Source organism: Phoca vitulina, unplaced genomic scaffold (assembly GCF_004348235.1).
Source record: "Phoca vitulina isolate PV1807 unplaced genomic scaffold, GSC_HSeal_1.0 scaffold5, whole genome shotgun sequence".
NCBI classification, from domain to species: Eukaryota; Metazoa; Chordata; class Mammalia; order Carnivora; family Phocidae; genus Phoca; species Phoca vitulina.
In genome coordinates this window covers 57,030,475-57,056,144 of record NW_022589708.1, presented here as the reverse complement: position 1 = coordinate 57,056,144, position 25,670 = coordinate 57,030,475, and the positions used below count along the sequence as shown (strand labels likewise).

The 25,670-nt window shown below is 39.7% G+C and overlaps 1 long non-coding RNA gene and 1 other non-coding gene across 2 annotated transcripts in view; one reads left to right on the top strand and one right to left on the bottom strand.

Moving 5' to 3' along the window:
* LOC116631646 overlaps nt 1-25,670 on the bottom strand; it is a 672,682-nt gene that overhangs the window by 67,733 nt on the left and 579,279 nt on the right. The window lies entirely within an intron of this gene.
* Nucleotides 20,789-20,951, top strand: LOC116631843. Its single transcript, XR_004299292.1, has one exon. It is a non-coding gene; the product is annotated as a U1 spliceosomal RNA (small nuclear RNA).

Here is a 25,670-nt window from a genome sequence, read left to right as displayed (position 1 = left end):
CTCGGAATAAACCTAACCAAAGAGGTAAGGGATCTATACTCTAGGAACTACAGAACATTCATGAAAGAAATTGAAGAAGACACAAAAAGATGGAAAAATATTCCATGCTCACGGATCGGAAGAATAAACATTGTTAAAATGCCTATGCTACCCAGAGCAATCTATACCTTCAATGCCATCCTGATCAAAATTCCAATGACTTTTTTCAAAGTGCTGGAACAAACAATCCTAAAATTGGTATGGAATCAGAAAAGACCCTGAATCGCCAAGGAAATGTTGAAAAAGAAAAACAAAGCTGGGGGCATCGCGTTGCCTGATTTCAAGCTATATTACAATGCAGTGATCACCAAGACAGCATGGTACTGGCACAAAAACAGACATATAGACCAATGGAACAGAATAGAGAGCCCAGATATGGACCCTCAACTCTATGGTCAACTAATCTTCGACAAAGCAGGAAAAAATATGCAATGGAAAAAGATAGTCTCTTCAATAAATGGTGCTGGGAAAATTGGACAGCTATATACAGAAGAATGAAACTCGACCATTCTCTAACACCATACACAAAGATAAACTCAAAATGGATGAAAGACCTCAATGTGAGAGAGGAGTCCATCAAAATCCTAGAGGAGAGCATAGGTAGTAACCTCTTAGACATCGGCCACAGCAACTTCTTTCCAGATACATCTCCAAAGGCAAGTGAAACAAAAGCGAAAATGAACTTTTGGGACTTTATCAAGATAAAAAGCTTCTGCAGAGCAAAGGAAACAGTCAACAAAACAAAGAGGCAACCCACAGAATGGGAGAAGATATTTGCAAATGACACTACAGACAAAGGGCTGATATCCAAGATCTATAAAGAAGTTCTCAAACTCAAGACCCAAAAAACAAATAAGTCAAAAAATGGGCAGAAGACATGAACACTTTTCAAAAGAAGACATACAAATGGCTAACAGACACATGAAAAAATGTTCATCATCATTAGCCATCAGGGAAATTCAAATCAAAACCACATTGAGATACCACCTTACACCAGTTAGAATGGCAAAAATGGACAAGGCAAGAAACAACAAATGTTGGAGAGGTTGTGGAGAAAGGGGAACCCTCTTACACTGTTTGTGGGAATGCAAGTTGGTACAGCCACTTTGGAAAACAATGTGTGGAGGTTCCTCAAAAAATTAAAAATAGAGCTACCCTATGACCCAGCAATTGCACTCCTGGGTATTTACCCCAAAGACATAGATGTAGTGAAAAGAAGGGCCATATGCACCCAATGTTCATAGTAGCAATGTCCACAATAGCCAAACTGTGGATAGCCGAGATGCCCTTTAACAGGTGAATGGATAAAGAAGATGTGGTCCATAAATACAATGGAATATTACTCAGGCTTCAGAAAGGATGAATACCCAACTTTTGCATCAACATGGATGAGACTGGAGGAAATTATGCTAAGTGAAATAAGTCAAGCAGAGAAAGTCAGTCAATTATCATATGGTTTCACTTATTTGTGGAACATAATGAATAGCATGAAGGACATTAAGAGAAGGAAGGGAAAAATGAAGGGGCAGAAATTCGAGGGGGAGACAAACCATGAGAGACTATAGACTCTGAGAAACAAACTAAGGGTTTTAGAGGGGAGGGGTGTAGGGGGATGCATTAGCCCAGTGATGGTATTAAGGAGGGCACGTCTTGCATGGAGCACTGGGTGTTATAGGCTAACAATGAATCATGGAACACTACATCAAAAACTAATGATGTACTGTATGGTGACTAACATAACATAATTAAATTTAAAAAAAGAAATAGCAGTTTGAAAAACACCTCAGGTATATGTGAATATTTTATAATCTCAGAATGTGCACTGAAGTGGCAGGGATCTTCAGGAGACTACTCCAAGAACAAAAGTAGTGGTGAGCACCACTTCTCCCTTTCCCCAGCCTAGATAGGACACTTAGGTGTAGAGTGTTAGCACTGGTTCCCATATCTGGATAGCACCTCGGGCCCCACCCCTGCAAATTCCCCCCCCAATCCAGCCCACCCACTTGGCATGCACCCCTCCGAAGTGGCCCTTGCCTTGACGCACCATTCAAGAAAGGCACCAGTGCCACTCCAAAGTGACTCCTTCCCTGGAGTTGGGGGAGATAATCCCATACACCAGCATGTCCACAGTTCCAGCAGATGAACCTTTTAGCTGGCAGCACAAGGAGAATGCCCTGATGATCAGATTGATTGCAGCCCCGGCTGATGGACTAGGGGGCAGGCATTTGGTCTATCAGGTGGCCACACAAAGAGAAACTCTGCTGTTCAGTGTGCCCACAGCTGTGGCAGAGAGACTAAGTGTAGACAGTTAACCTAACTGCTGACCTTACCTCCCTATGAATCTGTGGGCCTTAGATCCTCCATAGCACAGAGATCAAACCCTGCTCAGTGTGTCCAGGGCAGGCAAAGTGGGTTACTGCAGCTGACAAGGCTGAAGGCAGACACAGCTCAGCAACAACAGTAGGGTGTACACAGCTCACAAAGAAGACACCCTGGAGCACCTCATTCTGGCAACAGGGGGCATTGTGCTCCAGGGCACCACAGGATCTCCTTTACACAAGGCCACTACTTTGAAGGCCAGGACATATAGCTGACCTCCCTATTACATAGAGACAAACAGAGAGAAAAAATGAGGAGACAGAGGAATATGTACCAAAAGAAAAAAATAGGAAAAAGATTAGAGCAAAAGAGCTAAATGAATCAGAGATACATGATATGCCTGATAAGGTATTTAATGTCCGTAAAATGGACTTGAGAAAAGAGTGGAGGACCTCAGTGAGAAGTACAAAAAAAAAATATAAAAAAGAACCAATCAGAGATGAAGAACTCAATAATTGAAATAAAAATACACTAGAGGGAATCAATAACAGAAGAGGCAGAACAGGGTAATGATCTAGAAGAAAGGGTAATGGAAAGTAACCAAGCTAAGCAGCAGAAAGACCAAAGCATAATAAAAAATAAGAATAAATTAAGGAATCTCAGTGACATCATCAAGCATAATAACATTCACATTATAGGGATCTCAGAAGGAGAAGAAAGAGAAGGGGTAGACAAATTCCTGGGAAAAGAAAAAGACATCCAGATCCAGAAAGCACAGAGAATCCCTAACTAAATTAACCCAAGGATGTCCACACCAAGACATGTAACAATTAAAATGGCAAAAAGTAATGATAAAGAGAAATTTTAAGACAGCAAGAGAAAGAAAAAGAGTTATATACAGGGGAAACTCCATAAGGTGATCACCTGATTTTTTAGCAGCAATTTTGGAAGCCCGAAGGGACTCGTATGATGTATTCAAAGTACTGAAAGGAAAAACCCTGCAACCAAGAATGCTCTACTCAGCAAGGTTATCATTCAGAATAGGAGAGAGAGTTTCCCAGGCAAACAAAAGCTAGAGGAGTTCATCACCACTAAGGCAGCCTTATAAGAAGTGTTAAAGGGAATTGAGTGGAAAGAAAAGTCTAGGACTAAAAGGTAATTGGGTAAAGGCATGTGATGTGATAAGCACTGGGTATTATACACAACTGATAAATTATTGAACACTACATCTGAAATTAATGATGTACTATGTGTTGGCTAATTGAATTTAAATAAAAAAATTATTTTTGTTTGCTGTTCACCTTGCATGCTTTCCATTACCCTGTATTCCAGATTGCTGATATGTTCTTCTGCATCCTCTAATCTACTGTTGGTTCCCTCTATGTATGTTTTATTTCAGTTGTTATATTCTTCAACCCTGATTGGTTATTTTTGATATTTTCTCCAGCTTTATTGAAGGCCTGAGTTCTTCCATTCTTTTCTCCAGCCCAGTGAGTATCTTTATGATCATTACTTTAAATTCTTTATCAGGCATATTGCTTATCTCTGTTTCATTTAGTTATTTTTCGGATTTTTTTTCTTATTTCTTTTGAATCATATTCTCTGTCTCCCCATTTTGCTTGACTTTTTGTATTTGTTTTTAATGGATTAGGCGAAAAGACTACTTCTCTTAAACTTGAAGGAATGGTCTTGTGTATGGTGTCCCCTGTGCACACTGTGTGTGCTTTGTGACTTTTGCTGGCTGGCTGGCTGGAGTTGTGGCTGTATATGCTAGTTATTCTTTTAAACCATGGCTTTGAAAAAGAAAGGAAAAAAACAGAACAAGAAAGAAAGGAACAAAAATGGAAAAAAATAAAACAAGTAAAATATATAAAAAAGGAAAAAAAAACAAACTGTGGCTTGTTTTTTTGTGCTCCAGCATCACAGGGTGGCTGGTGTTGGCTTGTGGACCCTGGGTTCACCGAAGTGGCAAACTCACTGTGACCTGGACCCTGCTTCAGTCTGGGATTTTAAGGTGGAAGGGAAGAGAGCTGGGTTTGCTGAAGTTGTAAGCTCACTAAGATAACCAGACTTGCCTGTAATAGTGTCTAGACCCGCTCCAGCCTAGGCTTTTAAGGTGGAGTGGGGATATAAACCGTGTCATTCTCTAGTTCCTCTGACCTGGAGAACTTTCCCACAGCTTCTCTGCCACTTGCCAGAGTTCCAGTGTTGTCTTTTTTATATGCTAGTTGCTCTTTTAAACTGTGGGTTTTTTTCTTTCTTTCTTTTTTTTTTGTTTTCCACAATTCTTTATTTTTAAAAAATTTTTTATTGTTATGTTAATCCCCATACATTACATCATTAGTTTTAGATGTAATGTTCCATGATTCATTGTTTGTGCATAACACCCAGTGCTCCATGCAGAACGTGCCCTCCTCAATACCCATCACCAGGCTAACCCATCCTCCCACCCCCCTCCCCTCTAGAACCCTCAGTTTGTTTTTCAGAGTCCATCGTCTCTCATGGTTCGTCTCCCCCTCTGATTTCCCCCCTTCATTCTTCCCCTCCTGCTACTTTCTTCTTCTTCTTTTTTTCTTTCTTAACATATATTGCATTATTTGTTTCAGAGGTACAGATCTGAGATTCAACAGTCTTGCACAATTCACAGCGCTTACCAGAGTACATACCCTCCCCAGTGTCTATCACCCAGTCACCCCATCCCTCCCACCCCACCCCCCACTCCAGCAACCCTCATAAACTGTGGGGTTTTTTCTGTTCCCAAGGACAGAGGAATCTATTCCTAGTTCTTCAGTATTTTCTCTCTCCAATGCCATTTGCAGCATTGGGGATGGGGGTTCGCTTCCTTACTGTGTCTCTGTCTCTCTTGCCATCTGTCTTTGGTTGTTCAGTAGCTACTCAGTCAGCCCTCAGTTCTTCTTGAGGAGGAATTGTTCTAATAGGTATAATTTGGTGTGTTCTGTGGAGGAGGTGAACTCAGAGTTTTCTTATGTTGCCATCTTAAACGAGAACCTCAAAATAGTTTTTACAGCAGGTATGGATAATATCTTGACTAAAAATTGAAAAGACAAATATTTCTGAGGATTTAGAAAGACCCAAAAGGGGCTATGAATAGTTTGGTGGGAACAAATTAATTCCTACCCTCTGGTGTTTCCACATTCATTCATTCATCTTTGTAACACTGTGAGGATCACAGAGTTTTGAGTTATAAGACTGAAGTTCAGACCTGGGTTCTAACATTTACAACCACTGGCAAATTACTCAGTCTCTCTGTAGTAGAAGCATATTGGATTATTTGCCTAGCACCTAACCACAAGATTATAATAGAAGCTCCTTATATATTTGATATTATCCAATTTCCTTACCATAGTTCACTAGATCAGTAGATGCTATCCTGGGCCCATGAATTTGTTTTTCTTCTTTCAGATACTTGCAGTAGGTTCAGTCTTTCTCTAGGTGGCTGGACTATAACATGTATGCTCAGGAGGTGTAGGCAGCCATGTTTCTTGCTGTATGGATGGAGATGTAAAAGGTACACATTTGTTGTGAACTAGGCCCAGAGAGAGTAACATAGATGATGGATAGACTAGAGACTTGCTTCTAGTTCATTCCCAATGCCCACCTACATTTCTGCCAAGAGATAAATCTGGATGGTTCTGGAGATGCATTTATTCTCCCATTTTGATAGCATAGCTGAAAGCTGGCTTAGAAGGTTTGAGTTAGCACAACAGTAGAGCATGCCCATATCAGTCACTGAACTCTGAGTTTCTCCCTTTCTAACAAGGCCATTTCTGTGACCTGAATCTTCCAATGTTACATAGTCACATAGATAATTCCTGACCACTGGCCCTATGACTTTGTAGAGCATTATGGGAGCAGGCCTCCTCAGTATTGGAACTTCAGCCTTGGTGAATGCAGATCATCTATACCCTACTTAACTAATGGGATGTTAAGATCCAGAGTGATTACTCCCTCTCCATTACTTCTAAAGTTTCCTTTGGTTATCTTTATTTTATAATTGCATTGTGTAGTACTAGTGGTTTGTATTCACATCTCCTTTGCAGGACAATTTCTTTCTTTGAGATAAGGGAATCTATTATTAGTCCTTTTATGTTCAAGTTGGGTTTCTGTTACTAGTAAATCAAAAAGTCACAGCCACATTAACTAAGACCTCTCTAAGCCACAGTGATCTCTTTTAAAGAGCAAACAATACCAAGTGAGACAATAAATATGAAACTATTAGTACACAAAACATATTCTATAAATTTAAGCGGAATATTTCTTGAGGGATCAAGATTATAAAGATAGGCAAATGATTGAAGGAGCTGGAAATAAATTACTTTCCCTTATGCAATTTGATTTAGTGATGGGCCAGTTTCAGTATTCTATAAAGATTTGCAAAATTCACTGCACTCTTTAATTCTGTTATATTTGACCTTTTTCTTTCTCTCTCACATTTATCCTACTTATTCTTTTCTATTAATTTTCATTCCCAACTCATTTCTTGTCATCTGTTTATTAGTGCATCTTTTTGATATTTGTTCACTTTACTAATCCTCAAATCGCCTTATTTAACTTTACAGGCTTTGTACAGTTAGAATGCTTTTGGCTACTAGCAACCTCTCTATACTCTCAACCTGGGCTCTGACTAAAACAACACATAACTTTATTATTTCACATAAGATGAAGTCTGCAGGTTGATGAGTCTATAGTTGGTTAAGTTAGAATCTAAACAAGATGCCAGGGGTCCACATTTTTCTGCCTTGCCTCTCTCCCCTCTTCAGCCTGTTGGGTTTTGTTCTGAAGCTGCCATCCCTTATGATCAGAGGTTGCTCCTTGCTGTTCTGGTTGCCATATCACAAAACAACACCCAGACAAAAAGACTCCTTTTCTTCATTTGTGTCTTTTTGTAATCAACAAATGCTTTCCTAGAAGCCCCCAGAGACTTTTTCTCATGGTTGCACAGCATGGCAATTCATAAACCAACTGTCAGCAAGGGGGGAAGGATTAGTGGTACTAGCTTCAGAAGCGAAATGCATAATGTCACATTAATGGAAAGTTTTGCCTGTCCATATTGAGATTCCTTCGGGAATGTAGAGGACAAGGCAGAAATAAAGAGATGTCCAGAACTTTTAATCACCGCAAAGCTACGATGCCGTCCCATATAAAGCAGAGTGTACATTCTCTTGGCCCCTAGTCTGGCCCCTCAATGTTCTTACATGATTGTGTGTCTTTTGGGTCATGTTTAAATCCTGGCTCTCTCCATTACTGCTTTATGATATGGGTAATTAACTCAGTTTCCTCATTCAGAAATAGGGATAATAGCACCACATTCACAGCGTTGTTTTGAATATTAAGGGAGTTAATATAAGAAAACCAGTTAGAATGGTGTCTGGCTATAGGAAGTAATCAATAAATTGTACATACACATTTATCCATCAATTCATATTTATATAAATTGAACTGAATGTTGTCAAGGTAAGGTATGGTTACATTCATGCTGAATCCTCATTCATAATCCTCATAGCAAGGATGCAGCTATGAGCCCACCATTCCTAGCAGTGGGGGATTCAGAGTGCCTCAGTCCTGAGAGGCCATGGTTCTAGGCAGCCCTACATATCAACTCTGGAAAGTAACACTGTCACTCTGTGTAGATAAAACAGAGGACCACACAGCAAAGCTAATGCCATGGGATGAATTGCCTAAAGCTTCTACCTCTAAGACTTCAAGCTGCAGGGAAAAATCAGCCTCAAGTCAATGAGATATTCATGAGTAAGCCCAGAACACCTGAACTGATACTGTGCTAGGGTGACCATGAGGTTCCATCTGCTTATTACACATGGCCCAGGATTGGAAAACTTGACAGTTAGAATGCCATGGTTTGGAGCAAAGGAAGCCTGACTATTCTTAGAAAGCTTTAAATCATAATTAAGAATATGAAGGAAGAGATGTCAGAGCACAATAGACTTAATCTTCAAAAGTCAAAATTTAGATAATTATATTGTGATTAATTATGGAAATGCAAAGCTCCAAGAAGAAAATGGGTAAGATTCTGAGTGAACACTCATAGCAGCAGATACGGACAAGAGTGAGAGAAAACCCGGTTTGCTCCTGCTAAAATAGCTCCATTTTAATCCCTAATAGTGGCAGATATCTTTTTTCTTCAAACCAGTTTCCTATTGTTATTATTTTTTGAGATTCAACCAACAACATTTTCCATTCTTACTTGCATTTAAGTGCAGTCATAGGACAGAATTCTGGCCAATGGAAAATTGATGGAAGTAATGTACATCATGTCTATGAGTGGCCTATAGAAACTTCCTTTCAAGATCAATCCCCCTTCCCTTTCTGGCTGGTTGAATGGAGACAAGCTTTTAGTCTCTCTCCTCAGAGCAACCTAGAGAATCATGTGGTGAAGACAGCAGGCCCTCAAGAAGTCTACTAGAGAGCACCCTCCATCCCTCCCTATTGCCTGTCTTCCTCCCACACACAGAACACCAAATTGAACTGTCAGGTGAGCAAGAAATAATTGTGTTGTTTTTATTTTGTCATTTCATTGTGTTAAGTCACGAAGATTTCAAGCCTTATCTAATATGGCAGCTAGCAAACATCTCAACAAATATGCCCAAGGCTTTGTGGGCCTGGGGAAACAGATGACATACCTGACTATGATACCAACTGTTTGTGTTTTTTCTTTCCTTATTTAATCTATCTTTTCTACGCATATCTTTTATTTTTAGGGAGTCCCAAAGAATGAAACTCCTAAGGTTACAAAAGAGAGGCTGATGGGCAGGATTGGGGCACAGACATTTTGTTTGGCCTGTGTAGTAATTAAATGTTGTTTGGATTCATTGTCAACACACACACATTTTCATGTCTGGCATCTCTGAAAAAAACAAATATTCCATAACACTGTGGATGACACTATTGGCCTGGCCAAGAGGACGCCTTCTGTCAATGGAGCATGAGGTCTCCATTTGCCACCATCCCCAACCCTCTTAACTGTGCCATGGCTAGCCCACATCCCCCGTGTACGTTTTCTGCCAGGACTCTGGAGCCCTTAGGACTTGTTAGCCCTTTTCTTCGAAAGGAGTACTTACTGCTTTCTGAGAGGTGTTCTTTTGTTTCTCTAAGTGTTTTCTCCCAGTGACACTTCAAATGCCCTTCTCAGCTCTACAGGGCAGGATGGGGTTTTCCTTCTTTTGTGCATCTGCAGTACTAATGGGCATAGAATCAGCACTTAACATGGAATCTGAAAGCTGCCAAGCCTCTCCCCTGACTTTCCACTTGGGGGGCTTTGTCATCTATCCACAATAACTACGGTGGACCTTTCCTGCTGCATTTCTTTCAAACCCCTTTGAAACCCTTGTTCAGATACTGGACATGCAAGGCAATGAGCATCAAGACGATGGAGCCACCAAGAACTGTGACCCTTTCTCTTGCCCTGAGATGTGGAACTATTAATTACTGCAGACCATGCCTCACTGCACTGACGCCGGGAACAACATAATGAAGTCCTGTGCAGACACTCAGAAAGAATACCCTATCATTAGCTATTCACACAGACAGATAAGGCTGGGAAAGGGCAAACCGGAGCTTGGATAAAGTGCTCCTTTAAGGATATTTAGGGAGATGAGGAGTGTTCCTTTAAAAGAAGGCTTGTCTTAAAGAGAGTCACTTGCAATGATTAAATGTAGTATTATATGAGTAACATGCTTTAAAGCAACAACTCATGGGGACAGCCTGATATCCTTTATGGCCAAAGCACTCTGAGGAAATGGTTTAAATTCTTCATTTATTATCATTTTTGTGTAATTTTTAGAGAATTGCAATAAGATGGTCCCATTTCCTCACAGCTCTCTCTTGGTGACCTTACCAAAATCTAAGTTTCTAAATCTGAGTCTAAATGAATGGATCAGACCTGTATTAAGTCAGGGCCAGCAAGAGAAATGGGCACTCTGTAATGGAAGTAATTTCAAATTCCCGCAAAGCTCTGTTTGATTTCCCCCTTTTCCATCTAGCGTGCTAATCGCCGTCTGGCTACAGTGGCAGCATCTGCCCTTCAAATAACCCCTTTTCTTCTCAGGCCAGGGTTGTGCTCTTACTGTTTTGGGACTGAACCTCTCCTGTGTCGCTCTCCTGACTAATGTGCTTTTCTATGAATAATATCATAAGTCACAGTTTTTCCCCCCCCTTTTTCTTTCAGACTAACTGGGTAATTCAAGTTTCATTTTCCCTCTCTGGGTATTTAAAGGCCAGTCCTTCAGACCAATTTCAGTCATCTATTACTGGTGAGCCAATTTCTTGAGTGGCCTATTTGCAGAGCTGGTTCTGTAAGCTTGAGCCTGTTCCCCCAGCCAGGCCCCAACATTGCATGTGGAATTTGTTCAGGCAAAGTAGTTCTTAGAGCATATAACGAATATCATGGAGTCAGTCTCACCAACTGGTCAGGCTATTTCCAGTACCAGTCAGGCACTGACTGGGGCTTCTACTGAGTCTCTAATATTATGGATTTGGTAAATCTCAAGTATTAACCAAACTACTCTGACACATTCCAACCCATGACTTCCTTTCTTTCTTATTGTGTGCAGAAATAGAACAGAATATGGCAACAGGAAGAGGTTAGATGGTTCTCGGATAGCTCAGGAATTGCATGATTATTTTCTCCTGCTGGATAGGATAGGTGACAGGATTAGGGAGAGGAAGCAACTCTGTTAACATGTCTTACGCCATTTTGGTAATAAGCAAATATAGGATTTGGATCCAAGCTAATGTATATAAATATTTATACTAGTGCACATTTGTTCCTATTTTCATGCACGTTTTATGGAATCTTAGTATTTTGTAATCACAGCTTATATGCATAATCATGACATAAAACCGTCTGCGATTGACAACAAGTGAAATCCTGCGTATGGCAAGTGAATCTGATATTCCATCCACTGTTTAGTATCTAGTCACCTACAAAATCCTATTTGTGAAATGTGAAATTTGGATTTGTATATACCTTTTTCTGAGTCTGGAAAGAGATGGTATTTCCTCACTTTATGCATGTTTCTCAGTGTTTGTCTTTCTGATCTGACTCCCTGATTATTAGTAAAATTGAGGTGTTTGAAAATGATTGCTGGAAGGTTTGCAGTTTTTAAAAGGAAGGATAAGAAGCATCTAAGGAAGAAAGAGGCTTTGGAATGATATGATAAAGAGAACAAACCCCACAATTTTCTGGTTTCTATAAATAATATGAGTATCAGTGGTCATGGAGGTAGCCATAGAGTTGAGACAGCAGTTGCAAGAGACTTTCCTCCTCTTCCTTGGAACATTTACATATTTGGTAACTATATTTTTTAAATGAATAATGGGGCCATGTAATATGATGATTTGAATATTCATTGAGGATCTGTCTTTGGTACAAAAATTTTATGTGTAATGGCACAGAAATTTAAATTCAGATCTCAGAAAAACATATATTCTTATTTTGAATTTTACTCAATACCCTAGTGAGAATATTAATCTTATTGATTAATACTAGTTAATGAGAAAGCTTTGATGAGCACCTCTGTGTATTTTGTGTGTGTGTGTGTTGGTCTCCTAGACTCAGTCCCTTTATTTTCATTGTTTTCCTTAGAATGGTAAGAATTTCAGGCCTGGTAGGAGAGGAGGCTTACACCAAGGATAAAATAGAAAACCAAAGGAGAGAAAGCAGGTTCCAAGAACTCATAAGCATGCTTCTGTTCAGGTTGGTGAGAGAGAAAAATCAGCCATTTGGTAACACTTTTCAGCTACTGATCCTGAGTTTAGCAATATATGTTACTGATGGACAAGCATCTTTCAGTTGAGGTTAACTAATAATCATAACAACAGTAATAGTAAATATCACTTATTAAATGCTCACTCTATGCCAGGCATGCTAACCACACCCTCTGGACTATCTTGTTTAGCCCTTACAACATCCATATGAGGTGAGTACCATTATCTTATCATATAAGGAAACAGCTTTAGAGAGATTATTCCATCTCACTGATTCTGAAGCACACATTATTTTACATTTTATTTTCTCAGACATCATGCTGCATCTTCGAACTGATGGAGTTTTACTACTGCTCTAGCCAGCTAGCAGTCATGACAGTTGTCATTGTCTGTTTGGTCATAAACATCAGTGTCAGGATGAAAACTTACAGAATGTGTGCCAAGTGTATGGAAGAAAATCCCAGAGGCAGCCGTGGGATCTTAATCCCCATGAAGCAAATAGTTGTGGATATGGTGAGAAAGGAGGTACATCAGACTGATTTAGCATCATTCCTAAAGTTGGAGTTAAAATAGCCTAGCTCTGCAGAACTGTAAAGCCGGCGTCTGTTGTTCTCTGTGAATTTTCTTACGAAATGCTGCACTGTCCATGCTCTCAATAGACTGATGGTCGCTGGATGATACAGTGTGGAAAAACATGGACATTCATGACTCTGGGTCTAACATGATTCAGAAGAGACAGATTCTACATGTGAACAAGTTTTAGAAATACATTAACTAATTTCTTTTATACAACATATACCCAGAAGTGATCCATGATGAAAATCTGCAGCTAATTAAATTTAAATTAGCTCTTTCATTAATTCTAACATAAAATGTTTCATAGATAAAAAGCATTATGTCATAGTCTACAATACCTAGTATCTTCATTCATTATAATATAGTAAAAGACATAAAGGTTTGTCTGGCTTTAGAGACCAAGTTCAGAATATTAGGCCACAAGGTATTCACTAATATTATGTTAAAAATTTCTTTGTTGAGGACAAGCATGGGAAGACCATTAACCTCTCTTTGGTGAAGGCACAGCTCTTTCACTAATTTAGCTTGTCAACTCCTTACAACAATGTGATACTTGCTGGTTTATGGTGGGTTCCCTGGGAAAGGACTCTGAGTGGAAATATTCGTGCAAGAAGTTTGCTGGGGAGTGGGAGGGCTCACACCTCTGGCCACCATGCCATGACTGCTGTACTTGTCTATTTACTGTTAATGCCGGGCAAGGAGTACTCAGACATACTTCAGTGGATTACCTGGATATCAGACATCTGGCCCTACTGCGGAGCAGCAGCTCTATCTCCTCATGACAATCAGAGTCTATCACCCCTACCAGGATGGTGACTCTTTGTCTTGCTTGCTGGTCTCTTGGCTTGAGGACCATAAAGTGGGTGCAGATATCACTGTGAATGGCAGTGGGTTGGGGGTAGTACTGAGGTAAGGGGAACAGATTCCTCTGTCCTTGGGCACAGAAAACCAACCATGGTTCAAAAGAGTGACTAGCATATAAAAGAGCCAGCACTAGAACTCTGCCAGAGGGACTGGAGAAGGACAGAATTTACATTCCTCTTCCACCTTAAAGCCCAGAGCAGGTCCAGATGCCATAATCAGCTTGCTGCCTCAGTGAGTTCTGGGTCCACAAGCCCACATGCTGTGGCACAGAAAAAAAGGCCACTTTTTTGTTTGTTTTCTTCAAAAGGTCATGGTTTAAAAGAACAATTAACTTATAAAAGAGTCAACCCTAAAACTCTGTCAAAGAGTGGGAGGAGCTGCTGGACTCGTCTCTGGGTGGAAAGGGCTGACTGACACAGTCTGTGCTCCCTACCTTCCTTCACCTTGAAAGTAGCGACCAGTGTACACAGTCTGGGTATCCTACCTGGCCTGTTGCCTCAGTGAGCCCTAGACCCTAGCCCACACAAGTCCCAGCCATCTTATCAAGGCGGCCACAGGGTGGTGCACACCAGCACACCCTTGATTGGTGCTCACTAGAGCCCTAGACTTTGTGCCAATGTGCCAGAGGTGCAAAGCACGATGGAACACTCCGGGCCTCAGATGGCTTGCTAAGGCACCCCTGGTGCAGAGCACTCTGGAACCTCCCAGCTGACATGTTTTGGGTCCAGCTTCCCTGCCTGGGTGCACCCTGTGTGGCATGCCCAAGGAACCCCAGGCCCATGCTTGCATCAGTTTTAGCCACCCTGGCATGCTACCCCCTGCACTGAGCACCTTAGGTTACCATGGCTTGTACCCAATGTAGCTTTAGCTGTCCTTTCAGGTCACCCTCAGAGGGGAGAGCCCCAGAACAACCTGGCTAGCAACCGTTTCAGCTGTCCTGCCAGGGAACATTTTGTGTGGAGAGCCCACAGTTCATACCAGATGGTGCCCATTTAACTTTCGTTGTACCCCTTGCACAGAGTGCCCTAGGACCTCCTGGCTTATGCCCATGCTGGCTCCAGTCACCCTTTAAGGGCACCCTCTGTGTGGAGAGTCCTGGAATACCCTAGTTTATATCCACTTCACCATCCTACCAACAAAGGCACCCTCTGTGTGTAGAGCACTGGGTTCCCCCCAGGTAGCACCCACTTTAGGTTCAGCTATACTGCTAGGGAACCCTCCGCACAGAGCACTCTAGACCTCCCAACCCACCCACTGCCTCAGCTTCAGCTACCCTGCCAAGGCACCTCCTCCACAGAGCATCCTGGGACACTCCAACTTGTGCCTATTTCAGCTTCACCTGTTCTGCTAAGGTGCCCTCAGCACATAGAACTCTAGGGCACCCTAGCCTGCACTGACTTCAGTTTTAGCTTTCCTGACATGGTGCCCATTACCTGGAAAGCTCCAAGACCTGCGGCCTACAGCAGCCAGGAAAGGTCACAAAGCACATACAGTCTATATAGGGGATGACCAAACACAAGACCATTCCTTTAAATTTAGGAGAATTAGTGTTTTGCCTAATCCACACACACACACACAAAACAAAAAGAAAACAAAAAAACAGACAAAATGTGACAGAGATATATGCTCCAAAAGAAAGAATAAGAAAAAACTTCAGAAAAATAATTAAATGAGGGGCACCTGGGTGGCTCAGTCATTAAGTGTCTGCCTTTGGCTCAGGTCATGATCCCAGGGTCCTGGTATTGAGTCCCGCATCGGGCTCCCTGCTCCACGGGAAGCCTGCTTCTCCCTCTGCCTCCCTCTCTCTGCTTGTATTCCCTCTTTCTCTCTCTCTGTGTCAAATAAATAATAAAAAAAAAAATCTAAAAAAAAAAATAAAAAAAGAAAAATAACTAAATGAAATGGAGATAAGCAGTATGCCTGATGAGAATTTAAAGATAGTCAGTGGGCTGGAAAAAAGAGTGGAAGAACTCAGTGAGACCTTCAATAAAGAGATGGAAAATACTAAAAAGAACCAATCAGAGCTGAAGAATATAACTGAAATGAAAAATAGAGGGAACCAACAGTAGATTAGAGGATGCAGAAGAATGTATCAGTGATATGGAAGACAGGGTAATGGAAAACACACAGCTGAGGAGCAAAAAGAGAAAAGAATTTTTAAAAAATGAAGATAGAGAAATCTCTTGGACAACATCAAACACTGACACTGTAGAGGTCCCAGAAGAAGAGAGAGAGGGGTAAAAAATTTATTTCTATAATTTGTGTGTGTGTGTGTGTATACATAAGTTATATGTATTAAGAAATGTATTAAGAAATAATAGCTAAGAACTTCCCTAAACTAGTGAAGGAAATAGATGCCCAATTCCAAAAAACAGAGTTCCAAACAAGATGAACCCAAGGAGGTCCACACCATGACACATAATGTCAAAGACTAAAGATAAAGAGAATATTAAAAGCAGCAATAGAGAAGCAAAAAGTTACTTAGAAGGAAAAATTTATAAGGTCATCAGCTGATTTTTCAGCAGAAATTTTGAAAGCCAGAATAAAGTGGCATGAAATACTCAAAATGCTGAAAGGAAAAAACTCACAACCAAGAATACCCAGCAGGGTTATCATTCAGATTTGAAGGAGAGAGAGTTTCCCAAATAAACAAAAGTTAAAGGAGATAATGGCCACTAAATCAGCCTTACAAGAAATGTTAAATGGACTTCTATAAGTGAAAAAGGAATAGGCATAATTAGATGTAAGAAAATAAAGAATAAAAAGATAAAATATGACAGCATATACATAAAATGTGGAGGAGGTAGTAAAAAAATGGAAGTTATTTTTTTTCTTTTTTAAGAATATGTTTTAACTTATATAACCAATGACCATCAACTTAATATATAGACTGCTGTTTACTTAGGATGTTACATATAAACCTCATGGTAACCATAAACCCAAAATTTACAATAGCTATTAAAAAATAAAAAGGAAGCCAAATATAACACTACAGAAATTCATCCAACTCAAAGAAAGAGAACAAAAGAAGAATAAAGGAACAGAGAAGAATTACAAAAACCACCAGAAAAAAAAATAAAATGGAAATAAGTACACACCTATAAATACTTCAAATGTAAGTGGTCTAAATGCTCCAATCAAAAGGCATAGGGTTTTGGAATGGGTAAAAATATAAGGCCCATCTATATGCTGCTTATAGGAGACTCACTTCAGACCTGACGACACATACAGGCTAAAAGAAAAAGGATGGAAAAATATTTACCATGAAAGTGGAAGCAAAAAATAAAGTTGGGGTAACAATACTTATATAAAATAGACCTTAAAACAAAGACTGTAATAGGAGACAAAGAAGGGCATTTCATAATGATAAAAGAGATCAATCCAACAAGAGGATATATCTATGCACCCAACACTGGCACCTAAATACATAAAGCAAATATTAATGGAGATAAAGAGAGAGATTGATGGCAATACAATAAGAGTAGAGGACTTTAACACACCACTTACATCAATGGACGGATCATCCACATAGAAAATCAACAAGGAAACCATGTCTTGGGGCGCCTGGGTGGCTCAGTTGGTTAAGCGGCTACCTTGAGCTCAGCTCATGATCTCAGGGTCCTTTGATCGAGCCCTGCATCAGACTCCCTGCTCAGCCGGGAGTCTGCTTCTCCCTCTGCCCCTCTCCCCTTGCTTGTGCTCTCTCTGTCTCTGTCTCTCTCAAATAAATAAATAAAATCTTAAAAAAAAAAAAAAAGGAAACAATGTCTTTGAATGACACATTAGACCAGATGGACATAACAGATATAATTCAGAACATTCCATTCAAAAACAACAGAATACCCATTCTTTTCAAGTGCATATGGAGCATTCACCAGACCAGATCACATTAGGTCAAAAAATAAGCCTCTAGAAATTTATTTTTTATTTATTTTTAAAGATTTTATTTATTCATTTGAGACAGAGCGAGCAAGCGAGCATGAGCGGGGGGAGGGGCAAAGGGAGAGGGAGAAGCAGACTCCCTGCTGAACAGGGAGCCTGATGCGGGACTTGATGTCAGGACCCTGAGATCATGACCTGAGCTGGAGGCAGACCCTTAACCGACTGAGCCACCCAGGCACTCAAGCCTCTAGAAATTTAATAAGATTGAAGTCATGCCATGCATTTTTTCCAACTACAATGGTACAAAATTAGAAATCAATCACAAGAAAAAAACTGGAAAAAACACAAACACATGGAGGCTAAACATGATATAAACTACCAATGGCCCAATGAAACAATCAAGAAGAAATTAAAAAAAAAAATACATGGAGACAAATGAAAATGAAAACACAGGGGCTCTAAATCTTTGAGAGGCAGTGAAAGCAGTTCAAAGAGGGAAATATGCTGTGATACAGGCCTACTTCAAGAAACAAGAAAAAGCTCAAATAAACTAAGCTTACACCTAAAGGAACTAAAAAACAAACAAACAAACAAAAAAACAGATCAAAATCCAAGGCAAGTAGAAGGAAAGAAATAATAAAGATCAGAGCAGAAATAAATGACTTGGAGACTAATAAAATAATAGAAAGATCAATGAAACCAAGAGCTGGTTCTTTGAAAAGATAAACAAAATTGATAAACCCTTAGCCAGACTGAGCAAGAAAAAAAGAGAGAGGACACAAATAAATAAAATCAGAAATGAGAGAGGAGAAGTAATAACTGACACCACAAAAATACAAAGGATTGTAAGAGAATACCAGAAAGTTTTATGCCAACAAATTAGCCAACCTAGAAGAAACAGATACATTCCTAGAAACATACCATCTTCCAAATTGAATGAGGAAGAAATAGAAACTTGAATAGACTGATTACTAGTAATGAAATTAAATCAGTTATCAAAAAGCTACCAAAAAATAAAAGTCCAGGACTAGATAGATTCACTAGCATTTAAAGAAGAGTTAATACTTATTCTCCTCAAAGTGTTTCAAAAAACAGAAGAGTAAGGAAATCTCCCAAATATATTCTACAAGGCCAGCATTACTCTGATAGCAGACAAAGGCACTGCAAAACAAACAAAAAAACCAGACACTGCAAAAACAAAACACCAAAAAATCCCCTAAAACACCAAAACAAAACAAAACTGCAAGCCAATATCCCTGATAAACATAGATGCAAAATCCTCAACAAAATATTAGCAAACTGCATTCAACAGTACATTGAAAGGATCATTCACAATGATCAAGTGAGATTAATTTCAGAAACGCAATGGTGGTTCAATATTTACAAAACAATGTGATATACCACATAGATAAAACAAAGGATAAAAATTATATGATCATCTCAATAGATGCAGAAAAGCATCTGACAAAGTTCAACATCCATTCATCCATAAAAAAAATCTCAACAAAGTAGGTTTGGAGGAAACATACCTCAACATAATAAAGGCCTACAGCTAACATTATACCCACTGGTGAAAACTGAGAGCTTTTCCTCTAAGATCAAGAAAGATGTCCACTCTCACTACTTTTATTGAACACAGAAAGTCCTAGCCACAGCAATCAGACCAGAAAAAGAAACTAGAGGCATTCATAATGTAAAGAAGAAGTTAAACTGCCACTATTTATAGATGACATGACACTATACTTAGAAGATCCTAAAGACTCCACCAAAAGAAGTACTAGAAATAATAAATGAATTCATAAAGTTGTAGGATACAAAATTAATATATGGAAATCAGCAGCATTTCTATATATTATTAATGAAGTAGCAGAAAGTAAAATTAAGAAAACAACACCATTTACAGTTGTATCAAAAATAATAAAATACCTAGGAATAACATAGCCAAAGAGGTGCAAGACCTCTCTGAAAACTATAAAACACTGATGAAAGAAATTGAAGATGACATAAACAAATGGAAAGATATTCCATTCTCATGAATTGCAAGGACAGTACTGATAAAATGTCCACGCTACCCAAAGCAATCTACAGATTTAATGCAATCCCAATCAAAATACCAACAGCATTTTTCACACTAGAAAAAATAATCCTAAAATTTGTATGGAACCATAAAAGACTCTGAATAGCCAAAGCAGTCTTGAGAAAGAAAAACAAAGCTGGAGATAATTATAATTCCAGAGCTCAAGATATACTACAAAGCTGTAGTAATCAGAACAGTATGGTACGGGCACAAAAACAGACACAGAAATCAATGAAACAGAATAGAGAGCCTAGAAATAAACTTACAATTATATGGGAAATTAATCTATTACAAAGGAGAGAAGACTATACAATATGGAGAAGACAGTCTCTTCAATAAATAGTTCTGGGAAAATTGAACAGCTACATATAAAAGAATGAGACTGGACCACTTTCTAACACCATACACAATATAAACTCAAAATGGATTAAAGACCTAAATAGAAGTCCTGAAACCATAAAACTCCTAGAAGAGAACATAGGCAGTAATTACTCTGATTGGCTATAGCAACATTTTTCTAGATATGTATCTTCAGGCAAGGGTACGAAATGCAAAAATAAACTATTAGGACTAAAACAAAATACAAAGCGTTTGCACAGCAAAGGAAACCATCAACAAACCAAAAAGGCAACCTACTCAATGGAAAAAGATACTTGCAAATGATATATCTGATAAGTTCTCTATATATTTTGTATATTAACCCCTTAACACCAAAAATACCCAAAAACCAAAAAACCAAAAAAACAAAACAAAACAAAAAACTCCAAAAAACAATCCAATTAAAAAAGAGAGGACATGAATAGACATTCTTCCAAAGAGGTCATATAGATGGCCGACAGATACGTGAAAACATGCTCAACACCACTAATCATCAGAAAAATCCAATCAAAATCACAATGTGATATCATTTTATACCTGTTAGAATGGTTAAATCAAATAGATAAGAAATAACAAGTGTTGGTGAGGATGTGGAGAAGAGGGAACCCTGGTGCACTGTTGGTGGGAATGTAGATTGTTACTGCCACTGTGGAAAACAGTATGGAGTTTCCTCAAAAAATTTAAAATAGGAGTACCATATGATCTAATAATTCCACTAGCTGGTATTTACCCAAAGACAACAAAAACACTAACTGAAAAAGATATATGTACCCCTATGTTGTTTATTGAAGTATTACTTACAATAGCCAAGATATGGAAGCAACCTCAGTGTCCACAGATAGACAACTGGATAAGGAAGCTGTGGTGTACACATACAATGGAATGTTGCCATTAAAATAAAAAGGATGAATATGCACCTGGCAGGGGAGATACCATGATCACAAAGGTGGTTTTCCCAGGGCGAGGCTTATCCATTTACTCCAGAAGTGTTGACCCCTGAGATTTCCCCAAATGTAGGAAACTTGACTGCATAATTTGTGGTAGTGGGGGCCTGTGTTTGCACTCCCCACCCCCCCAAAAAAGGATGAGATCATGCCATTAGTGACACCTGGATGGACCTAGAGGGTATTATGCTAATTGGAATAAGTCAGATTGAGAAAGACAAATACCCCTGTGATTCCAGTCATATTTGGATCTAAAACAAATTAAACAAACACAAAAAGCAGAATCAAACGTATAGATACAGAGAACAAACTAATGGTTGCCAGAGGGAGGTGGGTGGGAGGATGGGCAAAATGGGTCAAGGGGAGTAGGAGATGTAGGCTTCCAGTTACGGAATGAGCAATTCATGGGGATAACAGGCACAGCATAATGAATACTATACACTAAGATACTGTAATAGCATTGTATGGTGGCAGACAGTAGCTCTACTTGTGGTGAGCACAGCACAATGTATACGCTTGTTGAATCCCTATGTTGTATGCCTGAAACCAATGTAACATTGTGCCAACTATACTCACATAAAGAAACGGAGGGAGGAAGGATATTTTGACAGATCTGAATATTGTAAAAATTTAAATATATAAAGTACTTTGGGTGTTATTTGTACAGGTCTGAATTATTTTATTTGTTTAACTCAAGGGCCCACTAACAGTAGCCCATGGGCCAAAACCAGTCTGTTATCTGTTTTTGTAAATAAAGTTTTATTGGAAGACAGCCATGTCATTTGTTTACAAACGTCTGTGACTGCTACTGTGCCATAATAGAACTGAAATAGAGACAGTATGCCCATAAAACCTAAAATATTTACTACATAGCCCTTTTCGGGAGCAGTTTGCCAACCCCTGGTCTAGCTAGCTGGATTGTGATTAACAATTCGTTTGGTCATGAAGTAATAGTTTGGTATATTTAGAAAGCAAGTTATAAATAAGAGCTTTTATTTGAGGGTAATATACTAAAGTTTTTCAGGAAACATACACTTTTTTCTCCCAAAGATTTTGTGACATATATTGAGTTCTAGCTCTCTTCCGCACTTCTGGGATTTTCCTCACTTTCTAATTTCTATCTAATGGATTGTTTGGTTTAGTTGTTTATTCTGCAGTTTGATCTCATGTCACAATTCCCTATCCTGAGCTTACTAAAACTTTGAGTCTTCTGAGTTCTTGTAGCTTAAACTTTTTTTTCTGCTTTCTTCTTTTTTTTCTTTTTAAACATTATCAAGAGCTTATGTTCACATTCTGCGCCAGTAGCACTCAAGTTGTAGGGGCCTGAGGGACTTGGTTCTCTCATTCACTGGGAACATTCCACAACAGTGTGCATATAGAAATTGTGTCTGGCTTCATTCTAAGATCCTTTTTCTCTTATGGGTGCCAGTGAGGTCATCCAGGCATGTCTGACACTTTCCGTAGTTGTTTGGTGAGGGGCTTCCAGAAACAGATTCTGCACCGCAGCCAAAGCTCTCAGCTCTGTCTCTGCTCCGACTTAAGCAAAGCCACATTAGTTTAAATAATCACTTGAAGGCTTTGCTGTATTTTCAGAAGACCCTATTGAGCAGATTAACACCAGAAAGTGTCATTTTTCAACTGGGAATTGAACAAAACAATCCCCTCATAATGAATCTGCTGCAGCTAGTCGTCCTATGAGAGATGACTGTGGATGATTTTTTCTGACCATGAGGGAGAGGGGAGATGGCTTGGGGAGGGGCTACTGTGTGCTCTTGTGTCACATGAGGGTCTGTTCGAAGAAGAAATATCTTGTCCTGCCCCTGAACTCATTTGTTTACAAAAGTGTGTGCGGTCCTTCTGCATAGCTGTTTACTAATTCTCTTTGGGGTACAGAGGTTTTACTTTGTGGTGGGGGTAAAGGGTGTGGATGCTAAAATGACAACAAGGAGAGAACAAGTCCTGCAGTAGAGCCCCCAGCAACCCTTGGCTATCAACATTCCACATTTCTGTGTCCTGAGAAACTGGTACTTGTAGCAAGTATCTAGCCACAGGGATCCTGTAGCCTGGAGACCCTGCAAAACAGCATCAGCACAGTGTCTGATGCTGGGCTAGAGCTCAGCAGTGCCCCCTCGATTGCTAAATCCTCTGTCTGAATGAAACCACTCTGGAAAGCAAAGCTCGCTTTAGGGCAGCTTGTCAATGGTGCCAATTCAATTTTAAACTTATATAGCCTCTTCTATCAAATGCTTGACAGCTAAGAACTTTAAAGAGTTCAGGTATTTTTTTTTTTAAATTCTACCCAGGACAAGAAATTGTAATAGTCTTGTACATAGTAGGCACTTGATAAGCATCTGCTTATTATGCATATCCTACACATATCCTGAAGAATTTGCAGATTATGCCATTATTTTTTCTTTACACTTTGCTGAAGTTTGGCCAATGGCCACAGCATCACAAAGATTCAGGAAGCCGTAAGCAGAAGAGCACAGAATATTTCTGTAGAGATGGGAGTGTGCTCAGGGATTGCTAAATCCCTTCCTTGGCTTGACTTGCAGGGAACAAGTACAGAGCACAGAAGATAGATTAAGTCCTCTATCTTCATCTTTTACCAGAACATTGACAGGCCCAAATCAATTGAGCATCTTGGATGGATGAGAAAGCAAGAAGACAATCCACTGTAAAAGGAAATCTTTGTGGATACCCAATCAGGTGCAGAAAAGAGCAAAGAGTCTCTGGCCTGCCTGGAAGAGAGAGCATGGTGTTCTGAGAAGGCTTAGAGTACATGAGGGAGAAAGTAAGTCTCCCAGGGCTTACACAAGGTACCCAGGCATATTTGAGAGAACAAATACCTCCTGAACTCCTACTCTCTATATGCCAGCCTGTGGAGATATCATGTGAAAGAGACAATGTCTCTGGCCTCAAAAGTTTATAATCTAGAGAAGAAACTCTCAAACAGAATCATTTTTATTATGGCTCTTTGTTGGATTGAGTGAAAATTGGTCCTATAATATTTAGGACTTATGTGCTGAATTATGTGTACAGTTTTTAGGCGTTCTTCTTAGGCCAGATCTACTGGGTAGCCTATTTTGCAATGCTGGGCAGAGAAGAGTAGAATTGTTGAGGGAGGTGGTGGTGTTCCCTGCTCCCTGGAAATGCGGCCCTGGGGCCTGGTGAGCAGCTGGCGGACAAGGTTCAGCCACAGCCCGCACAGTGCCAATCTCCAGAGTCTGCCATTCCCCCTTCGAGGTTGCTCTGTTTCTCACTGAGTATGCATGTGTATTTGGGACGACGATCATGAATTTAGAACACCTCCCCTGGGATGGAAATTATGAATACAGATGAGAGAAAGATCACTTATTCAGGAAATGTTCCAATTCTGAAACTAACGACTGAAGAAGTGTCTAGATGTAAAGCACTGACAAATCTTTGAGCATATATATTTGCTAGAATATTAAAAATACCAACATATTAAAATTAGCTCTCAAAATTCAGGTAAAAATGCTTCTTGATGTCAAATATTAACTGAAATTTGACATCTGATTCCATTAGAACTGACATTTGATACCATTATTTTCAAAACAAAAGTCCACTTTTCTTCCAAGAGGAAGGGTGACATAAATAATATTTGCAATTGATATCTATTCTTGTCAGGATTAAGGGCAAATTTTGTGTTCTATTTGCTGCACAAATCGGGGAAGGACAGTAAGAATATGATGAATTTGTTGCACGGTTTATGAAAATATAATGGTCCCTGAAAGCTTAGCAATCATAAAATAGATTTTTCTTTAATTCAAGCTAATAATTTAAAGCCTGAGTCAAAAATCCTTGAAGATTAAGTGAGAAAGACACATATCACCTGGCACAGTATATGATGACAAAGGGTCCCAGAAGGTCAGTGTAGTTTGCTCTATAACACCCAGGGAGTATAGTAAATTCAGAAGAGATAAGGGAGAGCAATTCCATAGGAACCCAGAAACTAAAGGGCAAGTAGTGTTCCATGGCAAGTTTTAAGGAGTATTTCTCAAGTGACTTCATTTTGCTTTCCGGAAAATTTGGTCACTGAGGTAATTACTCTAATGAACAGAATTTACCTTATTACCTGAAATATTTATTCACCAGTTACATGTGCTGTAAATGTATCCTGTTTTTTTTTTTTTTTCCCCCTGCTTAAGAAGACAGAAGGACTTGAGCAATTCAGCTTCTTAAAGGGGATAACGCATTCCTAGATGGGGTTGGCTGGGAAGATGGCAGGGTAGGAGGACCCTAAGCTTTCCTCCATCCTACAGAAACAACTAGGTAACACTCACATCAGTGTAAATAACCCAGACAACAACATGAAGACTCGTGGAACAAACTCCACAACTAACGGTAGAGAAGAGACTACACTGAAGAAGATAGGAAGGGCAGAGACGCGATCTGGGAGTGAAACAGACCATGGCCCTCTGTGGTGGGGGGGAACCAGTCACACAAAGAAGGGCAGAAAAGACTTTCATACCAGGGAGCCCATGGATGGGGAGGATGAATCCCCATAATATTTGCCTTTGAAGATGAGAGGGGCCAAATATTGTGAGTTCTTACAACCAGTGGGACTTAAAGTCTGGAATTTTAAAAACTGGTGTGCTCAGCTCTGGGAGAGCCCCAAGGGCATTAGGAAGTGTAGTCCCTGCCCTTAAAGAGACAGCACAGAACCAGCAGTTTGAAAAATACCAGGGACAGACAGGAGGGAGAGTGATTTGCTCATCTCAGAGCATGCCCCCAAGGGACAGAAGTTATGGGGAAACCACTCCAGGAACAAAGGAGCTGGCAGGTGCAATTGCCCTCCCCTGCCCCCCAACATAAACAATGGC